At 41.2% G+C, this 20886-nt stretch overlaps 1 protein-coding gene across 2 annotated transcripts in view; it reads right to left on the bottom strand.

The window, feature by feature from the left end:
• The window catches only part of samd12 (sterile alpha motif domain containing 12), a 269788-nt gene that overhangs the window by 13009 nt on the left and 235893 nt on the right, over positions 1 to 20886 (bottom strand). The window contains exon 5 of one of the 2 annotated variants that reach the window (XR_009656799.1): positions 10321 to 10463. The exons of the other annotated variant lie outside the window; for it this stretch is intronic. The gene's annotated coding sequence lies outside the window, so the exon portion shown is untranslated. The remainder of the gene's footprint in view (positions 1 to 10320; positions 10464 to 20886) is intronic. 2 annotated transcript variants of the gene reach the window in all.

The following is a 20886-nucleotide window of genomic DNA, read 5'->3' on the forward strand; positions in this document are numbered from 1 at the left end:
CTTCGGTGTTTTTGTTGCATCTCTGATTATGCCCTCCTCGCCCGGTCTGTGAGTTTTGGTGGGCAGCCTTCTCTTGTCAGGTTTGTAGTGGTGACATATTCTTTCCATTTTGCTATAATGGATTTAATGACGCTCCCTGGGATATTCAAAGTTTGGGATATTTTTTATAACCCAACCCTGATCTATACTTCTCCACAACTTTGTCTCTGACCTGTTTGGAGGCTCCTTGGTTCTCATGTTGGTTGCTTAGTAGTGTTGCAGATTCAGGGTCCTTCCAGAACAGGTTAATTTATACAGACATCATGTGACAGATCATGTGATACTTTGATTGCGCACATCAACTAATTATGTGACTTGGTTGGCCCAGCTCTTATTTAGGGGTTTCATACGAAAAGGGGTGAATACCTAATGTACACTCCAGATTTATGGTTATTTTCCATCTTAATTATTGTTTGTGTCACAATAAAACAACAATTTGTACTTTTAAAGCTGTAGGCATGTTGTATAAATCAAATGGTACTGACCGTCCAAAATCCATTTTAATTCCAGCTTGTAATGCAACAAAACAGGACAAACACCAAGGCAGATGAATACTTTTGCAAGACACTGTATAGGAGTAGCTCAAACCAGTGTGCAGTTTCTGAAATATTTAGGTCAGCCCATCTGGTCAAAGTCACGGAGATTTCTTCATCTCCACAGTCTGTTTGATGTGAATATTAACTGACCTGTATCTGCAAGATTTTATGGATCAAGTTGGCGCCACATGACTGGCTGATTGCATACGAAAGAGCCAGTGTACAGTTATCAGTGAGTGTATTTAACAATTTTCCACCGAAGGTGAAGTGAATATCGGTGAATAATAACTGAGACAAAGTCGAGTTATTTAAAAAAAAATTGTATTAAAAAAATCATTTATTTCAAACTTCACAAGCAACATGCAAATGTAACAAAGGCAATCTACGCCGGCTCACATGAAATACTTTGTTTTGAAATCGATAAAATAAATCACAATTCTACCTTACCTTTGAATAGTTTTAGACCAAACTTCGTAGCATCTTTAGTGCGTAGCATTTTCTTCCATATCTTGTAATTCTTTCTCACTTACGGTGACAAAGCCATTTTGCCAAGTCACCATTTTACCGAGTCGCTCGAAGTGATTATTGAGAAACAGTCCGAATCTCTCGACCAATCAGCGCAATTTTCTATACTCACCTGTGTATTTATACTAAACAGTATTAGTATCCAAATATATTTCGAATATACTGATAGTCACGATTCGCCCGTAGTCAGCTGGGATAGGCTCCAGCTTACCTGCAACCCTGTAGAACAGGATAAAGTGGCTAGAGATAATGAGATGAGATAATAGTCACGAATTCATAATGACTATTTGTAATAAGTGCATTAGTTTGCCATCTTTGCTAAATTGCTAAAGACGAGCATGCAATCTTCAATCCACCCTGCCAGCCTACAAACCGGCACTGATACCAGCATAGAGCAGCTCCTAATAACCATGGAAGGAAGCCAAAAACAGGCAAAAAAATCATTGCCTGTTGAAGTGCTCAACACTGTCATTTCCACTAAGAACGCACTATTCATATGCTCACAGATACACGTTTGTGCAATCAATTCACAAGCTCTTTGCAGAAAATATGATTTAAAACCTTATACAGAAAGTGTAAAGCTTAGGGCTGAAAAATGCTTTTGCAGCAGAATGCAAAAGGATGATTCATATGATTATTTACTTAATAATATTTATATATATTTTGTGTGTATTCATTACATCACCGAGGATGTAGAATATAGTGATTACAATGGCAACTCTGAATCCTTACTCAGCAGGTGAGCCAATGCAAGAATGAGGGATAAAACTGCACCTTAGCCAACGTCCTCTTGCCATGCCTACTTCCTTCATGCTCCTTTACACGCTCATAAACTAAGCATGAAGAAACCGGTGTTAGAGAGGGAGGAATGAAATGCAGCTAGAGCACAGACTTACATTCTCCGCCGTATAAATAGGTTTAAAAGAAATGGGATTTATGATAAAACTGCAGACACGTGGTGCAACCCAATTTGCCAGCTTCGTTGTAAACACTAACAAAGCAAAGAGAGGAGAATAAAACCTGACACTCAGGGAGTTTGGGATGGCAGAAGCTGGAATCATCTCTGAGAGGGAGGAAACTTTCCTTTCTGTGAATTATTGGTGCAGATCTGGCTGTTAGTCAACGGTGCATGGAGCCAGGCTTTGTCTGACACTAGTAAATACCTGCTCGCCACTGAAACAAGACTCTCTTTCTCATGATTAACCTGCATAACTTGACCCCCAGCCAGTGATTAACGACACGCCATTAAACTCTATTATGTACCATGATTACAAAGCAACAACTTTTGCAGAGAGAGCTAGAAATGTTGGCTGGGTTTACTGTATGATTAATGCTCCATTCTGATTGGTCAGAAAGTGTTGACTAATTTTCTATAACAGTGGCTCTTATAAGTAGCAAGCTGCAAGGTTCAGTTCATGCACTCGCTTTAATACATTATTATTTCTATAGTAATAACTCAGGGGACTGTAAGGCAGACATTCCTTATAACAGATTAAAGGCGCAGTAGTCCATTTTTTTTAAAATTTTGTACTTGTGCAAATAACCTGGACGTTATGGCAGAATATATTAAAAACAAAACAGCAACAAAAAAACTAGATGAACAGCAGCAGAAGTTGCTGAGAAGACACATATGGAAACCTGAATTTCAGTCTGAATGATGTTTCTGTTTGGATGTGCTTCCTGTCAGCTGTCACAGACACCATACGGGCCACCTAAGGGTACGTCCACATTAACACATTTTACTTTTAAAATGAAAACGATCTCCATCCATACAATCCTTTTAGCTCTGTATCAGAAATAATTTCCATCTCTAACACGCTGGAAAAACTTATAACACATGACTATTCACGTACACTGGACATGCACAAGCTGTATAAACAGCTGATGCCATTTGTTTTCTTCCAGAAAAGGGTCATGTGACAGGAGCGTGATGAATCAGGGAAGGATATGTCATGACCGATGAGACCCAATCAGGGAGTGAATGTGGATGTCTGCATCATCGTTTCCAAACGTCTCCATTTTTGCCTGTCTACACTAAAATGCTACCTCGGAGTTTTCAAACTAAAATGAGGCCAGTAAGGTTTCCGAAAGTCTTCGTTACTGGGGCGCGAAAGCTCCGGAGTAGTGGGGACAGCAGGCGTAAAGGTAGCAAAAGTGATGTTTTAAAACTAAGACATACTCGTGTGGACGTAGCCTAAAGCCTAGGTCACAACCAGACGTACGATTTTTTGGCCGTGCGATTTTTGGCATTTCCCAAATCGCTGCGTTTTTTTTTTGTTCATGGAGAAAGACGTACGTTGGCCGTAAGTTTGTCTTGCAACCTGAAAAAAAACGTAAGCGCCCGTAGAGTTTGTTTGACATGACAAAGAACCTCTGCGGCCGGTCTGCGGCCAGTCTACGGCTCGAAAATCAGCACGTCACACGCGCACCCTCCGTGCGTTTCTTGCGTTTTTTGCACGTAGACCGGCCGTAGGAGCATGTACGGCCGGTTGTGACCAAGGCTTAAGATCCTGGGAGTGGCGCTTTATGACATGGGTGGGAACCATTCAAATGTCGAACCTACCTAATCTTGCAAAAAAACCCAAAACAACCCAAACTAATCTTACCTAATGCACTTTCAAAAGACAATATGGTAAAGTTTTCTGTGAAGAGATGTTTATTTAGCATTTGTGGAAGGAGTCTTCAGGGTCAGTTTCCTGACACGGCTTGGTGGTTTCACAAGCCTTTTTTACACAGATATTCCATAATACTGGCGTAAAGAAGGCACCTCTACATTCCAGCTTTAGTGATTTAAAGTGAACTAAATAAAGCTGCCATGTAGCTGTGCCAGTGTGTGTTTTTATACTGTGAGCCGTGTTCCGTAATCAGAGACGTAACGTGTCACAACAGAGTGTAGGCATCTAGAGTGACGTATCTATGAGTCAGAAACATGAACATCCTGAGAATACTGGCACTGCTTTCGAAACAATGGCGGGTTAACTGAATGTTGAGGTGCTTTTGTGAGCTATGCGCATTTATACCACTCTTCAAACACATGCAAAGTTGCTGAGCATCATATCAACATGTAATCATCTCATCTCATCTCATCTCATTATCTCTAGCCGCTTTATCCTGTTCTACAGGGTCACAGGCAAGCTGGAGCCTATCCCAGCTGACTGCGGGCGAAAGGCAGGGTACACCCTGGACAAGTCGCCAGGTCATCACAGGGCTGACACACAGACAACCATTCACACCTACGGTCAATTTAGAGTCACCAGTTAACCTAACCTGCATGTCTTTGGACTGTGGGGGAAACCGGAGCACCCGGAGGAAACCCACGCGGACACGGGGAGAACATGCAAACTCCACACAGAAAGGACCTCGGCGGCTCCGGGGCTCGAACCCAGGACCTTCTTGCTGTGAGGCGACAGCGCTAACCACTACACCACCGTGCCGCCCAACATGTAATCACTTCCGTTAAATATATAGAACATTTATTTTCCTTTAGCAGAGCTGGCTGTACAGGGAAAAAAAAGTCTGTCACAGAAAACTACACTCACAAATGGAGAGAAGAGAGAAAGAAAGAGTGATAGAGAGAGAGAGAGAGAGAGAGAGAGAGAGAGAGAGAGAGAGAGGTAACGAGGAAGAGAGGATCGGACAGACTCGTGTAAGCAACATGTTCGTGGATCAGAAATATGTTGAGGAGAAAGTAAAGAGAAGTAGGAATCAATGTGAGCCAGAAAGCTGTACGGACCTTTGACACTGTAGATGGAGACTTGCGCTGGTCTCGGAAAGAAGAATGTCAAGATACAAATCTTTACACCCCTTTCCCACCGTGCCGGCAGTCCCTTTTACACAGACATCGATTCTGGCTCTGTTACTACCAATAATTCTGGCTCAGAGGCAGAACAACACAGACCCCCCCCGTTCTGCATTTGGATGTTTTATATAGAATACGAGGCGGAATAAAGGCATAAGAGTTCCGCCTTGATCAGGTTACAGTAACATGACAAAAAGAGAGGTTGGTAAGGGGACTGATTATAGCTATTGCAACAGAAGTGTTCACAGGAATGAACTTGTTTCAAGGAACATTCGTGGATACTGTTTCACAACTTCAAGCATAACTATAAATTAGTAATAAAAAGTATGATCTGTGATTGTTTAATTAGTAAAAAATTGTAATCATTGGCAAATTGCTGTGATGTAAGAGGAATGAAACACCTCTCGATGTACTGTTATTGCAAAATAATCAAATTTGGGCATCACGCCACACACTCGTAAATTATTTTCCTACAACAGCAAAGCCCAGTTGCGTTTTATTAGATATAGACAATTTTCACTAACCCCTTACAAATAGAATCTGTTATTATGCTCTTGCAATATACCCTCGAAAGAAGAAGGGCAGTAAGAGATAGAACGCATGCAGGAGTGGATAACAAGGAAAGTGCAAAGTGTGAGCACACACATGAGGGGTGGGTTGTATTCCCTAATGTTGTTCTGAGTATAGACTCTCAGCTCCTGCTCGGAGGACTATTGCATTTATATTTCAGTGTAAAAATAGCTCCTGTGATAATTTATTTAGTCTGAACAAGCCTGCTTGCATTGTGCTGCTGGAAAATGGCTCCCATCACCCAGATCATGATAACTCCCTGCATACCTCATATTCCTTCACAGAACTTGCTCACGTCTTTTGCTAATGACGTTATGGCAAAAACAGCACTTTAGCAAAGCCGTGTAATGAACTGAGGTTGCGCCTTTGTTCTCAATCTCTGCTGGTAGAGAAAAAAAAAAACCTCTGTTGATAAGGAATATAATAACATTCACACTTTTGCAGAACTTCTTATTTGCCAGCAGCAATTACATTACACATTAATAAAGATGTAATCAACAGTTCTCTTTGCTTTATATGGTGAGATTCTGTGGTGCAAACGAGGGAAACTGGTTGGAGCTAATCAAAGGTGCTGGAGCTTATTAAGCTTTCATCTGTGGTGGAAAACTCTCAAAAGAGCCATAAAATGTGACAACTCTGCACTTTCAATGGCAGCGATCCATGTCGGCCAGGAAATGGGTCCAGGAAGGAATCCTAATGTTTTGACTGCACGCTGTATCTCTTTAACCTTGAGCTTCATTAGTGAATAATGACCCTGATCTGTGAGCTGGCATTGCTCTTATGGGAAAAAAAAAAAGAGCGATTGTTTTCTTTTCCATGGACTCCCAAATTGCTGTCGCTAAATTTTATATTCACTGACAAAGAACGGCAGTGCAGATGGTGCACACAATGAAATAAATTACGAAGAAAGGAATAAAAAAAGATTAAGAGCTTTAAGAGATGAAAGCTTATCAACTAAGATGTCTTGCGTTTCCTTGAACTTATGAAACTATAAGAAAGTCTTCCCGTTTCCCTTTGATAATCCTTACATCAACTCTTCGAAGTGGATATAATCAGCAGCCTTAATCATAACAGGATGTTTCTGCATCCATAAACTGTACACAAAAGTAGGTCATGATCAAACGAGTAAAAAAAGTAAAAGTCTTCAAGTTGTAAGGCAGTACACATCTATAAACATGTCACAATGTCTTCGGGGCAGTGAAGGTGAAATATTAATACCTAATCAAGTTCCTGGAAGAATGTGAGACAAAACATGCCAAGCTAAGCACCTTAAAAAGATGAGACGGAGTGCATTTATCTCAAAATACTGCACTGCGCTTTCTCTCTAGAGCACTGCATGACCCAGTGCTTTGTAGGGATGTGAACTTTAAGGTCCTGTAATTAAATCAGAAACCAATTCATCAAACAACTATTCTGGGAAAACCTAAGGACCTGGTTACAATTGTGGGCGTTGGAATTTTGTTGGAGTCATTTTGGCTGATTACAAGAACCCTCCTTCCTTAACTACCCCCTACCCGTTTGGTTTGTTTTTCAGAGGCAGGAAGTTCTACTTAAGTCTAGTTTATATCTCATTACCCAGGCTCTGAGTAAGGAAGGACTATACTAAACATACCTAAAAAAGGAAACAAATAGAGATCATAAACAATTGAAGGACAATAGAAAGGGTGACACCTTTAGTTTAAATTATATGACCAGTGACAATGGATTTGGCACATTTTATTCTATCCACATTCACTGGATATGAGCAATCGCATGCTCTGATGGGCTACTCTACTACTAGGATATCAGCTCATATACCATGAGCAGACAAAAACGAAATGGTGGAGCGTGTTGCTGAACCAACCGAGGATGAAATAAAAACTCTACTCGAAAACAAAACCCCCACAAATACAAAAAAAAGCAACAAATATGGAATAAAAGTATTTGATCCTAAGCGTGTACCTTTTTTTATTTTTCAAGAATTATTATTACAGCATTTTTCACAAATTGCTACTGTCATTTCGCCGGTTTGCTTACATCCTTCATCTTTAAGGATTAAAATTACACGTATGTAATTTGTCATGTGTCTGCTCACTAAGCGGAAATTATTTTGTTGGATGTTTTGTATACAGTTCTTATTTATCACATTTGCAAAAAATAAAAATGCTCTGTTTCTCAAAATCCAGTGAATGTGGATAGAATAAAACAGTTATTCCACTCAATCTTGTCGTACACGACTTATAGCCAACTCAGTGCTACATGCCTCATTGGCTATCAGGTCACGTACGACTGGATTTTGGGGAATAATTGTTAAATACGCCTGGTTTGGCAATGCTGGTGTTTAAAGTCTGCATACTTGATACAATATGTAACCAAAAGCATCTGGATAAGTGACCATCACACACGTGATTCATCCCCAAACTACACTATTTCCACAAAGCTTGAAGCACACAATTGTACAGAATGTATACGAGGGCAAGTCAAAACGTTCTAAGACAAATGTTATAATTTCAAAAGAATTCAAAAAAGGAATACAACCCTGATTCCAAAAAAGTTGGGACAAAGTACAAATTGTAAATAAAAACGGAATGCAATAATTTACAAATCTCAAAAACTGATATTGTATTCACAATACAACATAGACAACATATCAAATGTCGAAAGTGAGACATTTTGAAATTTCATGCCAAATATTGGCTCATTTGAAATTTCATGACAGCAACACATCTCAAAAAAGTTGGGACAGGGGCAATAAGAGGCTGGAAAAGTTAAAGGTACAAAAAAGGAACAGCTGGAGGACCAAATTGCAACTCATTAGGTCAATTGGCAATAGGTCATTAACATGACTGGGTATAAAAAGAGCATCTTGGAGTGGCAGCGGCTCTCAGAAGTAAAGATGGGAAGAGGATCACCAATCCCCCTAATTCTGCGCCGACAAATAGTGGAGCAATATCAGAAAGGAGTTCGACAGTGTAAAATTGCAAAGAGTTTGAACATATCATCATCTACAGTGCATAATATCATCAAAAGATTCAGAGAATCTGGAAGAATCTCTGTGCGTAAGGGTCAAGGCCAGAAAACCATACTGGGTGCCCGTGATCTTCGGGCCCTTAGACGGCACTGCATCACATACAGGCATGCTTCTGTATTGGAAATCACAAAATGGGCTCAGGAATATTTCCAGAGAACATTATCTGTGAACACAATTCACCGTGCCATCCGCCGTTGCCAACTAAAACTCTATATATTTCAAAGAAGAAGCCGTATCTAAACATGATCCAGAAGCGCAGACGTCTTCTCTGGGCCAAGGCTCATTTAAAATGGACTGTGGCAAAGTGGAAAACTGTTCTGTGGTCAGATGAATCAAAATTTGAAGTTCTTTATGGAAATCAGGGACGCCGTGTCATTCGGACTAAAGAGGAGAAGGATGACCCAAGTTGTTATCAGCGCTCAGTTCAGAAGCCTGCGTCTCTGATGGTATGGGGTTGCATTAGTGCGTGTGGCATGGGCAGCTTACACATCTGGAAAGACACCATCAATGCTGAAAGGTATATCCAGGTTCTAGAGCAACATATGCTCCCACCCAGACGACGTCTCTTTCAGGGAAGACCTTGCATTTTCCAACATGATAATGCCAAACCACATACTGCATCAATTACAGCATCATGGCTGCGTAGAAGAAGGGTCCAGGTACTGAACTGGCCAGCCTGCAGTCCAGATCTTTCACCCATAGAAAACATTTGGCGCATCATAAAACGGAAGATACGACAAAAAAGACCTAAGACAGTTGAGCAACTAGAATCCTACATTAGACAAGAATGGGTTAACATTCCTATCCCTAAACTTGAGCAACTTGTCTCCTCAGTCCCCAGACGTTTACAGACTGTTGTAAAGAGAAAAGGGGATGTCTCACAGTGGTAAACATGGCCTTGTCCCAACTTTTTTGAGATGTGTTGTTGTCATGAAATTTAAAATCACCTAATTTTTCTCTTTAAATGATACATTTTCTCAGTTTAAACATTTGATATGTCATCTATGTTCTATTCTGAATAAAATATGGAATTTTGAAACTTCCACATCATTGCATTCCGTTTTTATTTACAATTTGTTCTTTGTCCCAACTTTTTTGGAATCGGGGTTGTACAAAGAAGGAATTCTCTGATGGAAACATCGCTTGCAGAAGTGTTTAGACTTCAATGGAGGATATGTAGAGAAATAGCTTTGTTATTTTCATAAATAAAGATTTTTTGCATTTGCCTTAGAACTTTTTGACTTACCCTCATATATGTAGTACTATATCAAGATTTCCCTTCACTGGAATTAAGGGGCCTAAAGCAAACTCCATGAAAACATGTTTCACCAAAGTTAGAGTGGACGAACTCCAGTTTTCTGCACACAGCCTTGACCTTAAACCCACTGAACATCTTTGGGATGAACTGGAATGCTGACTGGACCCCAGGCCTCCTCACCCAACATCAGTGCCTGATGATCAATGCTCTTATAGCTCAGTGAACACAATTCCCCACAGCCACACCCTAAAATCTGGTGGAAATCCTTCCCAGAAGAGTCATGGGCCATTATATCAGCAAAGAAGGAACTAAATCTGGAACAGTATGTTCAACAAGCACATACGTGTGTGATTGGTCAGGTGTCCACATACTTTTGGCTATATAATGTATATAAAAAGAAGTGATGAATTAAGACCATGGGTTCCCAATGCACAAAAGACTCCAAGTAGGATCACAAACTTTTTGGACAGCCATCAGCACACATTAGATTCTCTGTACATTATGAATCACATTAGCGACTGTCAGTTATGTAGGTCGCATCGCAGGAGTGTTTGCCAAGCAACTAAATGATAAATATTAATACCAAGAGTGCACGGGGCTCTGGGGACTGAGTGTCACCATGACGACTTGCTTGCTTCCTTCCTTCTCTGAAATGTCTGCGGCTCATCACCTCCTATCAGCGGAGAAAAGTGTCACCGTCAGCCAAGCGGCATCAGTCTGGGAGCGCTGAGGGTTAAAATAGTTAGGCTTAATAAGAACGTGATCACACTCACAGGTAAACACAATCAAGGAAAAGTATATTAAAAATCAATATAGCAAAGTTACTCATCGATGACCGCTACTCATGACTCGTGTTTAAATAAAACATGCTGCCGGATCAGACATTCACTTGCCTCTGAATCATGGAGTGACACATCTTTACTTTTAGTTCAGCGTTTCCTTATTCCTCCCACAACCAAGAATATATGAACTGTTGGCTCGGCAAACGCACCTCTGCGTGCTGGAGAAATGGCATATCTGACCCGGGGCTAGACACATTAAGGTAACAGCTAAAAATGATGAGTCACTTACAGACCAAATGTCCGCTAAACATAGACACAAACTGGGAAAAATAGCAGGATTAAAACGCAGAGAGAGAGAGAGAGAGAGAGAGAGAGAGAGACCTTGTTATCTTTTACAATTAAAAACTGCTCGGAGCTCTGGGAAAGCTCAATAAAGCAGTGATTGAATGTAAAACAATTTTCCCTTTATGCGTCTACAATAACCATTCCGTTCGTGGGAAGTGGGACTCGCTGACGTTTCTCACTTCAGCTGTAACTGAAGATGAGGAGAGGGGGGAAAAAGCACACGAAAGGGAAATGAGTCAGTTGTGTTTAATCGCGCTTCAAAAAGAAATCCAACATGCAGCAACAAACAAGCCAATTCATTCATGGCATTTTAATCCTCCTCTCCCAACACAGCTAAGCACACAAGACAACAGAAGTGGGCAAGCCAGGAGATGTAGACTAGCAGAGCTGGTAAATCAGCCATGCTCATTGAGCCCTGGCATACCCTCCCTCCCTCCTTCTCTCTCTCTCTCTCTCTCTCTAATCAGCCCTGACACAAAGCATACTGCACAGCACAGCAGACCAACACACACACACACACGAAAAACAATGGCATTGTGGAAGGTAAATCAATGGAAATATTATGGCTGAAGTCTGTATACTGCCATGTGGTTGTCCATGTGTGAACTCTATCAGCATGTGCATGCTCTGCGTTTTGATCTACACATGGTTTATATCATTTGTCATCATCCACTTTTCACCAAAGGTCTCTGTAGTCTTTTCCCCTTGACTGCATCCAGTAAAGGTGAAGACAGGTTGTCACACTGCAGAATGGAGAAAAACTACACGTTTTCATTCTTCATTAGGGGAGGAGAAAATGACTTTGCCTTCATGGCTCAGGTTTGGAACATCCCACCATATGCAAGGTAGCAAACACCTGCACTTATTTTCATGCCATCTATGTATGAAGAAAAAACTAGTGTGAAGGGAAGCCATGGCCTAATGGTTAGAGAAGCAGCTTTGGAATCAAAAGGTTGCTGGTTTGAGTCTCTGAACCAGCAAGAATGGATGAAGTGCCCTTGAGCAAGGCACCTTGCTCCAAGGCTGATCTGGGTATGTTGTATGCTCTGGATAAGAGTGTCTGCTAAATGCCTGTAATGTAATGTCTCGCAAATCAGAAATGTTAGTTTACCTAATAATTCTTACTCATGGTGGTGCAGGGTTCTGGGTTCGATCCTGAGCTTAGGTGTGTTTTGTCACATAATCTCCACATCCATGTACATAGGATTCTTCCAGGTTCGTCCCATCTGTACATGTTTACGTTCCATTTCGATCAGGCACCACCCGAACTGATGATCACATCAACAGCTTTTCTTTGGCTAATCAGACACAAGGTATGCCACCACTCTTGCCGGAGCAGTTGAGGGTTAGGTGCCTTGCTCAAGGGCACTTCAGCCAGTCCTGCTGGTCCAGGGAATCGAACCAGCGACCTTTTGGTCCCAAAGCTGCTTCTCTAACCATTAGGCCATGGTTTCCCCACTGTACGTGTATTGGCTACACTAAATGTGAAAGTGTCTGAATGTGTGTGAAGAACTGGCGTCCCATCCAGGGTGTATTTCCAGCTCACGCCCAGTGTTTTGGGGATAGGCTCCTGGTCTTTTCAACCTTGACCAGAATAACTGAAGATGAATGAATGAATGAATGAATGAATGAATGAATCAATATTTCCTCATTTTCAACTTTTCGCTGAGAAGCTGGTGTTGAGGTTTAGTCAATTAAATACACACACTTGCTGATTAATTATGCATCCGATATGCAGTCAAAGGCGACTTTCTAACAGGAGAAATGACTGGAGCCTATTTTGCAGATAGTGGCCTGCCTGAGGGAATCCTGTAGACAGCTGCAGGTTTAAACATTTCTCCTTCTTCTGGACAGCTCATTACCGAACATCTCTATACGTTTCAATGACTGAAGGCTGACTTAATGGATTTACAGACTAGTGAGTTATTTCATTAACAGGACAGCTTCTGACAAATCGGATACTCGGTTGGATGATACCCAGAACCCTATTGTTCAACATGAGTTTGTTCACAAAAGGGCTTGTTTGGGCTCGCTGCTCCCGACAGATCTTGTTGTCCAAGCTTCAGTAATTGCAGCTGTCACTGGAGAGCTTAATCAAGGTTTCAGGAGGATGGAAAAAGCTGCTACGGCAAGTGTTTAAGAAACATTTTTCAATTCCCAGCCCAATGCAGAGTGTTATGGCAAACCATCTTCTGACCAACCTGCAATTAGTGCACCACTTCAGGTCACTGAAGTAACTGAGTGAAACTTCACATGAGTGTTTTGCAATCTCGCCCTGGACCAAATGCCTCTTGACATTTACAGCCAACGGTTGAGGGCAAGTCAACTGCCTCAGCTACCCATGAACCTTTCACATGCACAGACTCAATGGTTTACGGAGGGTTCCTGGAAATCTGTGGGCTTCACACAAAAACTTTGGTGACAAATGTGATTAGAATAGGGACTCAGTACACATTTTCCCCTTGATTTCTCTCTAAACAGATTTGTTTTTGCAACTCCCTTGGGAGCACACAAATTCCTTGGGGGGCTTTATGATGTTCTTGTGTTTTCTTTGCTCAGTCAGAGTTTATCCAAACCATTATAAAGTTTATGAGATTGCCACTTACCATAGTAGGAAAACGGGAAAGTAACGTCTTCAAATAAAAAGAAAGAAAAAGAAAGTCAACTCTGCCTCAAGCATCATGAACAATGCATTTGGGATATTAGCTGAGTATAATATATAACTTATACTGTATAATTTGCAGAGCTGCACAGAACTGTGTGCACACAGTTTTGCATTCTTTCTTTCAACACCAGTTCTTTCCAAAATACACACTCACATATAGCCACAAACAAAATACACGCTCGCTCTTCTTCAAATGCAGATTTTTCTACAGGGTGTTATCCTACCACACTGTAGAAAATCCTATAAGTGAAAGCTGAACTCATTATGTCCGGGTGGTCTAAGGCAGGAGTTCTCAAACTTTTCTAGTTTGAGGCCCACCTATTCATACTTGTAACGAGTCGGGGCCCATTAAAAAAGATCCCCAATTATTTTGGCTCATCTATTCTATTAGAATCTAATAATCTATTGTAAAGTGTATTAATGGGATGCAACATCACTCCCTGTTACAGATGGGAGCCCAGGAATTAAATAAATGCAATAAAAACAACCTGTTTTTAATATTTAAAAACAATTATTTAAAACTGTATGGATGTGCCACAAGCCAACATAAAACCATGCATGCAGGGCATTCTCAGTCAAAAGGGGTTAATGATCCAAAAGTGGAGTCTGGTCCATTAACACATGAACTTCTTGCCATGTTTGTATACAGCAAACAAGCAAGTTATTAAAACCAAGTAGTACACTCAAAAGAAGCGGATACAGAAACCGCTCAGTGGGATTAGATCCTTACACGCTCACAAAGAAGGATTTTTCCTATGAGTTGGAAAATTATCCATCCGTTGAGTTCCCCGACATCTCAAACTACCTGGTGCTACAGACATCATTCTACATGGACACACAGATGAAAACCTGGAAGAGCATGGAGGAGTACAACTTTTTATATGTGGCTGGGTTAAAGATCTGGTGATCAGGACACTACAAGATAGACGGTAGTAGACGGATCTAAGCGCAGGAAGAGAGTGTTTATTAGGAGGTGTGATATTTACAAAAACGAAAGCAAACTAGAAAGCAGAATCATAAAGCAGAGTACAACCCCGATTCCAAAAAAGTTGGGACAAAGTACAAATTGTAAATAAAAACGGAATGCAATAATTTACAAATCTCAAAAACTGATATTGTATTCACAATAGAACATAGACAACATATCAAATGTTGAAAGTGAGACATTTTGAAATTTCATGCCAAATATTGGCTCATTTGAAATTTCATGACAGCAACACATCTCAAAAAAGTTGGGACAGGGGCAATAAGACGCTGGAAAAGTTAAAGGTACAAAAAAGAAACAGCTCGAGGACCAAATTGCAACTCATTAGGTCAATTGGCAATAGGTCATTAACATGACTGGGTATAAAAAGAGCATCTTGGAGTGGCAGCGGCTCTCAGAAGTAAAGATGGGAAGAGGATCACCAATCTCCCTAATTCTGCGCCAACAAATAGTGGAGCAATATCAGAAAGGAGTTCGACAGTGTAAAATTGCAAGGAGTTTGAACATATCATCTACAGTGCATAATATCATCAAAAGATTCAGAGAATCTGGAAGAATCTCTGTGCGTAAGGGTCAAGGCCGGAAAACCATACCGGGTGCCCGTGATCTTCGGGCCCTTAGACGGCACTGCATCACATACAGGCATGCTTCTGTATTGGAAATCACAAAATGGGCTCAGGAATATTTCCAGAGAACATTATCTGTGAACACAATTCACCGTGCCATCCACCGTTGCCAGCTAAAACTCTATAGTTCAAAGAAGAAGCCGTATCTAAACACGATCCAGAAGCGCAGACGTCTTCTCTGGGCCAAGGCTCATTTAAAATGGACTGTGGCAAAGTGGAAAACTGTTCTGTGGTCAGACGAATCAAAATTTGAAGTTCTTTATGGAAATCAGGGACGCCGTGTCATTCGGACTAAAGAGGAGAAGGACAACCCAAGTTGTTATCAGCGCTCAGTTCAGAAGCCTGCATCTCTGACGGTATGGGGCTGCATTAGTGCGTGTGGCATGGGCAGCTTACACATCTGGAAAGACACCATCAATGCTGAAAGGTATATCCAGGTTCTAGAGCAACGTATGCTCCCACCCAGACGACGTCTCTTTCAGGGAAGACCTTGCATTTTCCAACATGACAATGCCAAACCACATACTGCATCAATTACAGCATCATGGCTGCGTAGAAGAAGGGTCCGGGTACTGAACTGGCCAGCCTGCAGTCCAGATCTTTCACCCATAGAAAACATTTGGTGCATCATAAAACGGAAGATACGACAAAAAAGACCTAAGACAGTTGAGCAACTAGAATCCTACATTAGACAAGAATGGGTTAACATTCCTATCCCTAAACTTGAGCAACTTGTCTCCTCAGTCCCCAGACGTTTACAGACTGTTGTAAAGAGAAAAGGGGATGTCTCACAGTGGTAAACATGGCCTTGTCCCAACTTTTTTGAGATGTGTTGTTGTCAGGAAATTTAAAATCACCTAATTTTTCTCTTTAAAATGATACATTTTCTCAGTTTAAACATTTGATATGTCATCTTCTGAATAAAATATGAAATTTTGAAACTTCCACATCATTGCATTCCATTTTTATTTACAATTTGTACTTTGTCCCAACTTTTTTGGAACCGGGGTTGTATTTAAAGTGTTATAAACATGGCTAGAGACAAACGTGACAGTGATAATGATAATACTTTGCAAAGCCTCTGTAAAAACAGTGTCCGTATCTGCATGTGCTGATTGCGCTCAAATCAGCGTCAGGTGTTTCCCATAATGATCAAGTCTCAAGCGCATGCACAACGCACTCCATGAACGCATGCAGCCGCTCGAGCTGCGCCAGACTCAAGTGCGCAAAGGTGTGATAGTCAAGTGTTCACCTGCTGTGTGACCACAACTTTTAGCTCATGTGTATATCGCCAAGCATCGCTGCCAAAATGCCCCATTTTCATCGATAACCCATCGCAAAGCATCGTGAGCGGTAGTGTGACCGTAGCTTAATGAGGCGGATGTGATATCGAATGCAACCCAGCAATTTTACCCTACTATGAGTAAAGATTAGCTTCAACTTGAAAAAAAAATTGTGGCCCGCTAGAGGGTGCTTAGTGGGCTGCGGCGCAGTGGTTGAGAAATATTGGTCTAAGGCATTCAGAATGCTGGGTAAGTCTTACAGAGACACACTCTTCACACAAAATATCTCAGACCAACACCATCCAATTTTTTGGATTAAAACCAAAAATTAAATTATAGTTATAGTCACATTTTAGTTTTATTCTATAGTGTAGCATTTGCCACAGTTAGCACATGCTCTCCCCGTGTCTGCGTGGGTTTCCTTCAGGTTCTCTGGTTTCCTCCCCCCTCCCAAAAACAGGCCAGGAGGTGTACTGGCTCCTTTAAATTGCCCCTAGGTGTGAATGAGTGTGTTAGGGTGTACTCACACGAGAAATAATTGCCTTGTAGTGCTCCTGAGAGTGACTGTCCCCTCTCCCCACTACCCTACTGGCCTGTGCTCGTATTGTGCTTTATGTTCTTGTCCTGAGTGCGTGTACATCATCAGGATGCAGCTTTACTCGCTGACAGTTCGTGTTCATTAATAAGGTGAAAACCAGATTTGTTGTTAATCTAAATATTCTCCAATAAATTAAAAAGTGCATGTGGTAGTGTTCAAGTTCTGTGTGGTTAGCGAACACCCAACTAATCAGTGCCCGAGCTCACTTCTTCCAAATGGTCTGAGTGAACTGTCCCCAAGCATGGTATGCAGCGATCACACTAGTCAAATGAACCAGACTTTGGGGGTCAAACGCGCTTGGGTACAGTACGGATCACTTAGTATGAGTACACCCTAAATGTATGCATGCGTGGTGCCATTCAGGGCAAAGCACAACAATTTTCATCACCGAAAATGGTAAAGATTTCATTAGTGAGAAAAGTAAAGATTACAGAGTTTTATCATCCTCAGTTTCTTTTGGAATTATGGGCTTAACTAAACTCTCTCCTTCTGCTGAAATCACACGGTTACAACTGTGTCTCCAAACCACAGCAGCTCGTTAATAGGGAACTGAGTGCATTCAGTAACTCTAGTGAGCATACACCTTATTAAAGTAAATTAATTCAGTCACTTTGGTAGGGTGTCATCTCGTATGCTAGTTCTTGCTAGCCAAATGGTGCATCTGTAGTCGAAAAAGGTTGCAAATATTACAAATTAGGAATACGACAGCATCCCTAGTGAAATTAACAATGCACCACTGACATGAACAGGTTTGAAAATAACTGTTACAGCACTAAAAACCACGTAAGGGCCTTTTCTGTCACCTTCTATGCTTCTAACATCAGTGTTGTAGTCAAGTCACTAAACCTCGAGTCCGATTCCAGTCTTGAGTCCCCAGTGTTCAAGTCCGAGTCAAGTCCAACAGAGACTCAGATTGTTTTGCAGGTCAAGGGGCCCACAGGGGCCCATTTCTACAATGGGGGCCCAGTGATTATCCTTCAGTTGACGCGAACCTAGTGAGCGAAACGAGCCCAATGAACAGCTGGGGCATCCCAGGGGCTGTTTTTTTCTTCTCAATTCTGTTTTTTTTTGGTATTAGAAGCCATATGAAGCAATGTAGATGACAAAAATTGATGCTTCAAGCAAATATATTGAGATATTGTTTAATCAGTGGCAATATTTTGGAATTCATCCACAGGCCACTATATATCACATCTATATTATCTCCTCCTTGTAAATTATAATTTATTTTATTAACTTGTTTTCAGTTTGGTGTAGGTCAATAGTAGTAGTAGTAGTAGTAGTAGTCACCAGTGGTAGTAGTAGTAGTGGTTGCTGTTGTAGTAGTTAATGTTGCAGTAGTAGTTGTTGTAAATCTAGTATGACTAATTACCTTGGGTATCAGGGGTATCAGTTTTTTCAGGTGAATGTACTCTCTTTCTGCCGAAGAATGACAACATAGATGTATTTTTCTTTTTTTTTCTTATCCATGTTTTCTTGTCTCTTTCGAATATTCGTACATAGACCGTAAGACGCCACCTAGCGAAAGACTTGGATCAGGTTTTACTTGCTTGGGACGCTACAAATGGGGCGGCGTAAATACACGAACGGGTCTGACATATATTCAATATGGCAGCGGTCAAAACAAACTCATCCGATGCTGAAATCTGTTGAATATCCAGATAATTATGTTGGAAGTTGCATATTTGTGCAAGATTTTCGATATTGAGACCATGAAGTCAAGTACGCCACGAAACGTTCCAAATAGGGTATAAAATGCTCACGTCCATATTGGCCCCTGCTCCTCTCGACAATGCATTCATTATTCGAAATAGCGCGTCTTAGACGCGGGCGTGCCAACAATCTGAGTCTCTGAGTCCAAGTCATTAAAGAAAATTTCGAGTCGAGTCCAAGTCAAGTCCACTACTGATCCAAATCAAGTCCAACACTCCAACTGCACTATTTGACGGTGGCTGTTTAGCTTGTTCCTGAACATGACATATAAACAGGTGAATGTGCATTCTCTTTGTCAGGGAGTGCGAAGTATTCTGTCAGAGATGGTTGGGAGATGGATGTAAGTGCAGAAGGTGTGTTTATTAATACAAGTGAAGACAGGTAAACAATCCAGAATGGCAGGCAAAATTGTAAAACAGTGAAATGGGAAATAGGTCGAGCGAGGCATAAAAAGGCCATCATAGACTCGGCAGAATCAAAGACGAGAAACAGGAAATCAGGGATCAGGAAACCAAACAAGGAAATAAGGCTTGGTAATGTGTCAGCAACGCAACTCAATACTTTGCAAAGTAAGTGTGTTTTCACAGTTTTTATATTGGCACACTGATTGTGCCTTAATCCTGTGGAGGTGCCAGTCGTTTATGGTGCGCGCACAAGTCCACTTGGCACGCGTGCTGTCCGGAGCGTGCCCAAGAGTCTATCTGATGCACGCACCAAGGCGCGCATGGTGTGACACTCTTGCGTGAAATTAGTACAAAAATTAATGTAGATGTAAATATATTATGCCAAATTATTATGACATGCTACAAAAAAATAAAGAAAAAAATGGGAGTCCTTGTCTCCAATTTACGAGTCCGAATGCAGTTAATGCACGAGTCTGAGTCCAAGTCATCGGTGCTCAAGTCCACGTCAAGTCACGAGTCCTTAAAATTAGGGCACGAGTCGGACTCGAGTCCAGGACTCAGACTTGAGTACTACAAGCCTATCTAACATTTTGTATTTTCTGGCTCTAGGTATGCAACGTGAGTTATACCGCTGAGGAAAAGATGTCCAGAAGGAAGGGAACATGGAAGGTGCTGGCTGGGATAAGTCCGACCTAACAGACTGATAACATTTCCAATGGTTTTGGACAGATAAGAGGTCATCCTCATCATCCACCATTGTCTTCTAACCATTGTCTAACTTGGAGATCATTAAACAGGCTTTTCCTACATCAGTGCCAGCTGTGCCAGCTCAGCAAGTCCTCTCACAAGCCTTGCCTACTTTCCTTTAGTCCTGCAGAGACCCTGTGGCTTCACACATCCCAGGGTGTTGAATTTTTCCCTGCTTTAAAGGTCATTTACTGATGCCTGCATTTATATTCTAATCCAGCCCATGAAAATAAACAGCCAGCTCCAGCAAACTGATTTAGATTGGCACAATGAGATTGCTCTTCAAATTCATCATAAATAACTGCAGCACCAATCGTAGCCCTGCTTTGTGGTCAACAACTCTCAACTATGATCAGCTGTTTCATTTCTTTTATAATAATCATAATGAATGAGGTGTAAAGGAAGCTGTTCCCACATCAGGAAAGCCTCATTTACAAATGGTTACGTGAGAATGCATGCCAAAATCCTGGGAAAATTGATATGCCAAATATTCAGCATGTGACCTAGTGCAATTCCTGGGATATTATCAGGAGCCAGGGTCACCATGTATGGAATGTGGACCCAGGAAAGTATTTTAATCGCCAAAACTGGACCCCCCCCCCAAAAAAAAAAAATCCATAGTTCAGTGACTCCAGATTACTAAATATGATCCAGTGTGGCTTCTTTAGCAGATCATCTTTTCTGGTTGATGCAATCACATACACTTATGTAAATTATTTAGCTGAAGGCGTCTCATCAAACCAGAGACTAGCTACAGGGCTAAAGACATTAGGAGAGAAAGGGACAAATTTTCACAGGTTTTCATCAATTTTTCTTTTCCTCCTGTTTGATTAGTGAAGTCACAGCATCAGCTTGTAGAAAAAGTAGAAATGCTGACAAAAATGGAGCGCTTAAAGCAGATCAGATAAAGAATTATGGATTTAAAAATAGGTCAAAAATAGTAATGTGAAACAACTGTAAAACAAAACGACCACTTTGAATTGTCTTATTTTTATTGCCTT

Source organism: Neoarius graeffei, chromosome 16, assembly GCF_027579695.1.
Source record: "Neoarius graeffei isolate fNeoGra1 chromosome 16, fNeoGra1.pri, whole genome shotgun sequence".
In the NCBI taxonomy this organism is placed as follows: Eukaryota; Metazoa; Chordata; class Actinopteri; order Siluriformes; family Ariidae; genus Neoarius; species Neoarius graeffei.